At 35.7% G+C, this 8138-nt stretch overlaps 1 pseudogene; it reads right to left on the minus strand.

The window, feature by feature from the left end:
- Positions 1–2423: 2423 nt before the first annotated feature.
- Positions 2424–4610, minus strand: LOC138171860 (coiled-coil domain-containing protein 25-like; annotated as a pseudogene).
- Between the last annotated feature and the right edge of the window lie 3528 nt (positions 4611–8138).

An 8138-nucleotide genomic window follows, 5' to 3' on the forward strand; every position in this document is an offset into this window, starting at 1 on the left:
TGCTCCAAATGCCTTGGCATGAAAAAATAGCTGAATTACAAGAAGACATAAGTAAAAATATGTTAATGGCAGGAGATTTTAATATCCCTCATTCCTTTTGAGGAACAGAAATATAAACAATAGTCAAAATATAGAATCAAAGAAACTGCTAAATTCTTAAAGGGTTGTCTGTGAGTCCTTAGGGTGCCTAAGACCCTTTTAGAAGGTCTTCAAAGTCAAAACTTTCTATAACATTATAAGACATTATTTCCCAGCTACATATTTTCTGTAAGGCCATATTTTCTTTATGTAATTCAGCCAAAACAATATAACAAATTGAATGCAGAAGCAGATATGAGAATCCATTTGTCTTCTATTTTTTTTGCCTTTTGGAGGGCAATTAGGGTTAAGTAACTTGCCCAAGGTTACACAGTATTTTTGTGTGGGTGTTAAGTGTCTGAAGGTGGAACCAAACTCTGGATTCCGGGGCTGGCACTTTACTCACTGTGCCACCTAGCCGCCCCTCCATTTGTCTTCTATTAAAGAGATTTACATAAATGCCACTCTTCTTATTAAATGATTTTTGTTTTGGAAAATATATTCATAAAATACATTAACATTTAATGAGTTTGTTATTGTTCTTTTTAAATTAATATTTTAAAAATGTGTCCATTTAAATTTCTAATACAGCAAATATCAGTAGATACAATCCATTTAAATGAAAGCTCTTTGGGGTCCTCAGTAATTTTTTTCATATTCAATGATGATATTTTATTCTTATCTAATGGTAAAATTCTGTGTTTAGAGAAGGGAGATTACATAGGAAATCACTACTTTCTACAAGTCCCCCATATACAAGCTCTACCCAGTAATCTGGAATCACATTAGTTTTTCCTGTCCAACTTTACACATCACCTTGGAAATATAGGTCTTCTAAAATAAATCACTCTGTCCAAATAGTCTCTGAAAATGCACAAAATTGCTTTAAACTGCAATACTTTTTTTTTTTAGGTCAAGGCTTTTCTTGGTTTAGGGCACAGTCATAAAGTGTGAGAGTCTGGGTAGAGACAGGCTAAAAGGTAACCCTGAGTTACTGATTATCTTGCAGTTTTTGTTTTCTCTTTCACTGCTTCTTTTAAGGATCCCAATCATTAAAGTCATTAGACATCAGATAATGCTACTGTAAGAACCTACATAAAACCACCTAGGTTATTATTTTACGTCAAGGGGAGAAATCTAGAGTTTGGTGTCACAACTATAAAAAGCAAGCCTTCAAGGCTTCAAGGTAACAAAGCTGGCCCATTTGATTGACTGTTGAGCTCTCAATTTTCCATCCAAAACTTTTCTGGTATCATAATTCCATTGTGGATATTTGCCTCTTGCTGCATTCATTAGGCCAAAAATAGGCTCACCTTTGAGACGAGGATTACAAACCTAGAAAAAGGTTTAGAAAACATTAGCACCAGTAAATTATCTGCCCTTAGTGAATCCCTAAAGCTTATCATCATGCTTTAGTTGCTATAGAGCTTTTAAAATAATAGAACTCTGAAGTATACTTTGGAGAGGTCAGAGATCATTGTACTTAAAGGTGTTTTGAGTGGGTAACATGCCTCATTATACCAGACTGGGACAAATGAGACTGAGGTCTCACATACCTGAATATTAAGAAATAACACAAGCCTAGAAGCTGCATAATTGGCCAGACTTCTCAGTGTCTGCTAGGGGCAACTGGCATGAATCCCAATCTCAACAATCACTGACTATTTCATTTAATATGTTGGTGTTATGATGACCAATGGATGACCTCCTTCTCTTTAAAAGGCTGCAACCTACCTGAGAGCTTAATTTAAGGAGATTATAGATCATTATAATGATAGGATAAGAAATTACAGCAGAATATACACATTAAATCTTTCTTCGAATAAGTTGAGTAATTACAAAGAGAAATTAGTTCTAAAAATCACAGGCCCAAATGCTTGTAATTTCAAACCCCATTCATACCTATTTCCAATTGGTGAATGTGAGAAAACACTCACCCCAAATACCCCCTTCTACTAAACAAAACATGGACTAGGGATGACCTTTACAAAAGAGATGGGTCTTCTATGACATTTGCTTTCAGGGAAATAATATGACAAATACTTCCCCAAGTTGATTATTTTGGAAATCCATCCTAGGAGCAAGTAGAGCTAAGTTTCATGAGCAGCCAAGACAATATTCTTCTGATATAAACATTTCCTCATTCTTAAAGCTACATTCTTCTTGTCTCCAAGTTTCACTGTTAGGCAGGGGCTCATTTTTCACCAATAAAGATTGAAACAGATTCTCAACTCTCCAAAGTTAATGTCATTCATGTAGGTTTTAGGTAGGTTCTTTGGTATGTGAAACATATCTGAAAATTAAAATGTCTCAATCTAAAAATTCATCAAGTTCATTTTCTTCATTCATATAAATTCATTTTAATCATTACCATCCTGATTTGAAGATATATTTTCAGATTTCTTTAGTGAAGAATAATTCATAAGCTCATCTTTTCCTTCTTCATTTTCTCTTTCTCTTTCCTCTTCATATCTTGGATCTGGGCTTTCTTCTCATTCCTTTCTTCTCAGTGTTGGTATTTCTTTTCTACTGACAGGTCTGCAAATGACTCCATTTTGATCATTTTAATTGGTTCAGAATCTCATTTACTTTCTTCTCTAGTGTTAAAATTTCACATATTTTTTGAAATGCGATCTGTTTAACATCTGTGTCTGCTATTTTCTTTAGGCTAGACCATGGTGCATATGCCACATTAACATTGTTCATCTTGCAACCTTGAATACTAGTGGCCTTCACAAAGTGTGCATAGCTCATCAGCACTTTTTTTTTTGGAAGGGGGAGGGCAGGGCAATTGGGGTTAAGTGACTTGCCCAAGGTCACATGGCTAGTAAGTATTAAGTGTCTGCGGCCGGATTTGAACTCAGGTCCTCCTGACTCCAGGGCCAGTGCTCTACTCACTGCGCCACCTAGGCACCCCTCATCAGCACTTAAAAAAAATAATTAATTTAATTTTAGTTTACATTCATGTCCACAAGCTTTGGAGTTCCACATTTTCTCCCCATTCCCCCTTCACCTTCTTCCCCCCTCCCCAAGACAGCATGCAATCTGATACAGGCTCTACAAATGCATTCACATTAAACATATTTTCACATTAGTCATGTTGCAAAGAAGAATTATAACCAATGGAATGAACCATGAGAAAGAAGAAACAAAACAAAACAAAAGAGATAGAACAAATAGTATGCTTTGACCTGCATTGAGAGTCCATCATTCTTTCTCTGGATGTGGATGGTGTTTTCCATCATGAAACTTTTGGAGTTGTCTTAGAGCCTTGCATTGCTGAAAAGAACCAAATCTATCAAGGTTAGTCATCACACAACGTGGCTGTAACTGTGTACAATGTTCTCCTGGTTCTGCTCCCCTCACTCAGCTTCAGTTCATATAAGTCATTCCAGGTTTTTCTGAAGTCTACCTGCACATCATTTCTTAGAGCACCATATTGTATGTGTCTTATTGGTGGAACAGCCAGGAGGCCAGTGTCCCTGATCTAAAGCAGAGTTTTGAGCCCCAGGGTTTGGGAAGATAGCATTGACCTTGGCAGTAAGAAGGCAGGTAAGTAGTGAGGAGGGTTTAGGGGGAAAGATAATGAGATCTGTTCTAATAATGTGTTCCATTACATTCATATTCTACAACTTGTTCAGCCATTCCCCAATTGATGGACATCCCCTCAATTTCCAATTCTTTTCCACCACAAAAAGAACTGCTATAAATATTTTTGTACATGTGGGTTCTTTTCCCATTTGTATGATCTCTTTGGGATACAGCCCTAGAATTGGTATTGCAGGGTCAAAGGGTATGTACATTTTTATAGCCCTTTGGGCATAGTTCCCAACTGCTCTCCAAATGGTTGGATCAGTTTACAACTCCACCAACAATGCATTAGTGTTCCAATTTTCCCACGTCTTCTTCAGTATTTATAATTTTCCTGTTTAGTCATGTTAGTCAATCTAACATGATTGCTAAATTGCCACAGGTGTGATGTGGTACCTAAGAGTTGTTTTGATTTGTATTTCTCTAATCAATAGTAATCTGGAGCATTTTTGTCATATGACTATAGATATCTTTAATTTCTTCCTCTGAAAACTGCCTGTTCATATCTTTTGACCACATATCAATTGGGAAATGACTTGTATTCTTATAAATTTGACTCAGTCCTCTGTATCTATTAGAAATGAGGCCTTTATCAAAGATACTGATTATAAAACTTCTTTCCCAGTTTCCTACTTCCCTCCTAATCTTGGTTACATTGGCTTTGTTTGTACAAAAACTTTTCAATTTAATGTAATCAAAATTATCCATTTTGCATTTCATAGTATTCTCTATCTCTTGTTTGGTCCAGTACTTTCTTTGGAATGTTTTCTACCCTCCCCTTTGTGTAGCCAAAGATTCACGTGAACTGAAGAGAATTTGTCTACATGATACCAAATATCTTCTGGCTAGCTATACTTTATTAGATCTTTATTTTCATGTTTATCCTTTCCCATACAAATGGTATAAACAGAAGAATCAGCATGACTAGTGAAGTAGAACATTGAGCTGTCAGTGGTCCTTAGGCTGAGCTTCTCTCTAAGGCAGGGGCTCAGACTAGTGTTCAGGAAGCAGAACCAAGTTTGTCCATCAGTCAATCTGTCAGTCCTGGGCCTTGATAATTCTTAAGAATGTATAGGGGTACTGAGACCAAAAACTTTGAAAAGCCAAAACTTCTCTAGCTATGTTAGAGAAAGAGCTAAAAGACTTGTGGAATCTTAGAATGGGATTATTAAAGAATCTGTATATTTCTCAGCACCACATGGGACTTGTATCAAAAATTGGTCATTAGGGAACAGAGATATTGTAAAGAAATAGCAAATATATCCTTTGTAGACTATAACACAACAAAATCATCAATTAGGTCAGGGTACATGAACAAAAGAGGCAAATATATATATGGAGAGAACAATGAAATACCAAATAATGAGAACATCATATAAATAATAAAAAGTTATGAAGAAAACAATAATGATGAAGCAAAAAATCAGATTTCTAGGATGCTGCTATAATAGTCCCCAGGAGAAAAATTATATCCCTAAAACATATATTAACAAAATAAAAAAGGAGAGGATTAATGAACTAAATATTTATTTGAAAAAATTATAAAGTCAACAAATAACCCTAACTTAAACACAAAGGGGGAAATATTAAAAAGTAAATGAAAGATTGATACATTGGAAATGAAAAAAACTTCATAAAATGATAATTAAAATTAAGGGAGAGCTAAATATACTGGAAAGAAAAAAAACATAGAAATGATTAACAAAACTAAAAGCTGGAATAAAATTGATAAAACTTTAGCCTGTCTCAAAAAGAAGAGGACAGAAAATCAAATCAACAAAACAGCAAACAAATAAGGTAAAATCACAACAAAACAAGAAGAAAGAAAAACAATCATTGGGATCTACTCTATAATTACATGTTACCCAAACTGAGAAGAAAAAAGAGGAATACTTTGAAAAATATAAAATACTTAAACTAACAGAAGATCAAATAGACATCTCAAATAATCTAATGTCAGAAAAAAGTAGAACTAGCTATATTGGAATAACAAATCTTAAAAAAAAAAAAACCCAACCCCTGGTTCTGATAAATTCCCTGAATTCTATCAAACTCTCAAAGAAAAATTGTTAGCAATGCTATGTAAATTATCTTCAAAAATCGAGAAAGAAAGCATCCTGTTAGATTGCTTTTATAAGACAAGCTTAATATTTAAACCATAAAAAGATAAAGTACAGAAGAACTATAGAACAATATCATAAATGAATATCAATACAAACTTTTTAAATAAAATGAGACTACAGGGGCGGCCAGGTAGCACAGCAAGTAAGAGCACCGGCTCCAGTGTTGAGAAGACCTGGAGATCGAATCCCGGGCTCAGACACTCAGCACCCACCCAGAAACACCTGGCCGTGTAACCTTGAGCAAGTTACTTAACCCCAATTGCTTAGGGGCAGCCAGGTGGCTCAGCGAGTAAGAGCACCGGTTCCAGTGTTGGGACGACCTGGAGATCGAACCCCGGGTTCAGACACTCAGCACCACACCCAGAAATAACTGGCCGGGTAACCTTGAGCAAGTTACTTAACCCCAATTGCTTAAAAAAAAAAAAGAATAAAATGAGACTACAGAAATTTTTAAAAATCATTAAAAGTATCTATCTAAATCCAAAAGCAAACATCATTTGTAATAGGGACATAAAGCTTTTCCAACAAATATGGGAGTAAAGGAAGGAAAACCACTGTCCTCAATATTAGTTTATAAAGTTCTGGAAGTAGTAGCAGTATCAATAAATAAGAAAAAAATAAATAAAAAAGAAATTAACAGTATAAAGATAAAGAGGAGACAAAACCATTTCTATTTGCTGATGACCATTTGCTCAGAAAATCCTAGAGAATCAACAAAGGTGCTGATAGAAATAATAGCTTCAAGCAAAACTGCAGATTACAAAATAAGCCTACAAAAATCTATAGTATGTCTGTAACAAAATCCAAGATGTAGTGATAGAGAGGGAATCCTATTCCAAATAACTACAAAATACATAAAATATTTGGGTTCAATATACCAAGTCACATAAAATACTTGCATAGATTCAATAAACCAAATAATCAATAAACATTTATTAAGCTCCTATGATATGCCAGGTGTTTGTGCTAAGCTCTGCAGGTACAAGACAAGTCAAAAGACAGCCTCTGCCCTCAGCAAGCTTATAATTTAATGGGGGAGGGAACATGCAAACAAATATATACAAAGCAAGTTATGTACAGCATAAATAGGAAATAATTAAGAGAAGGAAACACTAGAAATAAGGGGGACTGCGGAAGGCTTCCTATAAAAGAAAGAAGTTTTAGTTGGGACTTGAAGCCAGGGAAATCAGTAAATGGAGTTGAGGAGGAAAAACATTCTAGTCATGGGGCACAATATGGAAAATGCTGGGAGTCAAGAGATGGAGTGTCTTGTTGGTGAAACAGCTAAGGAGGCCAGTGTCACGGGTCTAAAGCATAGTTTTGAGCCTCAGGGTTTGGGAGAATAGCACTGACCTCTGCAGTAAGAAGGCAGGTAAGGAGTGAGGAGGGTTTAGCGGGGAAAATAATGAGACCTGTTCTAAACAAGTTCAGTTTCATATGTCTATCGGATATCCAGTTTGAGACATCAGAAAGGATGTTGGAGATGTGAGGTTAGAGGTCAACAGAGAGGTTGGGGAAGGAGAAGTAGGAGATTCGAGACTCATCAGCATAGAGATGGTAATTAAATCCATGGGATGAGATCACCAAGTGAAGTAGAATAAAAGGAAAAGAGAAGAGGGCCCAGGACAGAATTCTGAGGAACTCCTTTGGTAAGATTGTATAATGTGGAGGAGCATCCAGCAAAGGAAACGAAAAAGAACATAGGAGAACCAGAAGAGGGTGGTGTCCTGAAAACCTAGAGAGAAGAGAGTATCAAGGAAGAGAGCGTGATCAACAGCACTAAAGCTGAAGACATGAAGAACAAGGATTGAGAAAAGACCATTGGGTTTGACTACAAAGTGCTCCTAAAAGAAACAAAGAAACACTAAATAGCTGGAGGAATATTCAGTGCTCATGGCTGGGCCATACCAATGTGAGAAAAGTGATGATACCACCAAGGTTAATTTAAAACTTTAATGTGATACTAATCAAATTATCAAAGGGATACTTTACATAACTCAATAAAATAATTAAAAATTCATTTGGAAAAATAAAAGATAGAATAAGGGAAAGAATGAAGTGAGGTAAGGAAGAAGGAGTAATGGCACTTGTAGACATCATACACTTTTGCAGTATATTGATTAGTTTTACCAATTTCTTTGTTTTGTTTTGCTTTTTGCAAGGCAATCAGGGTCACACAGCTAGTAAGTGTGAAGTGTCTGAGTCCAAATTTGAACTCAGGTCCTCCTGATTCCAGGGCCAGCGCTCTACATTTACTGATTTTTCCTCTTATTTTTATTTTTTATCCTTAACAATTTGTTTCTTCTTCTTCTTCTTCTTCTTCTTCTTCTTCTTCTTCTTCTTCTT

This window comes from Petaurus breviceps, unplaced genomic scaffold, assembly GCF_028583685.1.
Source record: "Petaurus breviceps papuanus isolate PSGF00001 unplaced genomic scaffold, PetGlider_PUasm1.0 470, whole genome shotgun sequence".
NCBI classification, from domain to species: domain Eukaryota; kingdom Metazoa; phylum Chordata; class Mammalia; order Diprotodontia; family Petauridae; genus Petaurus; species Petaurus breviceps.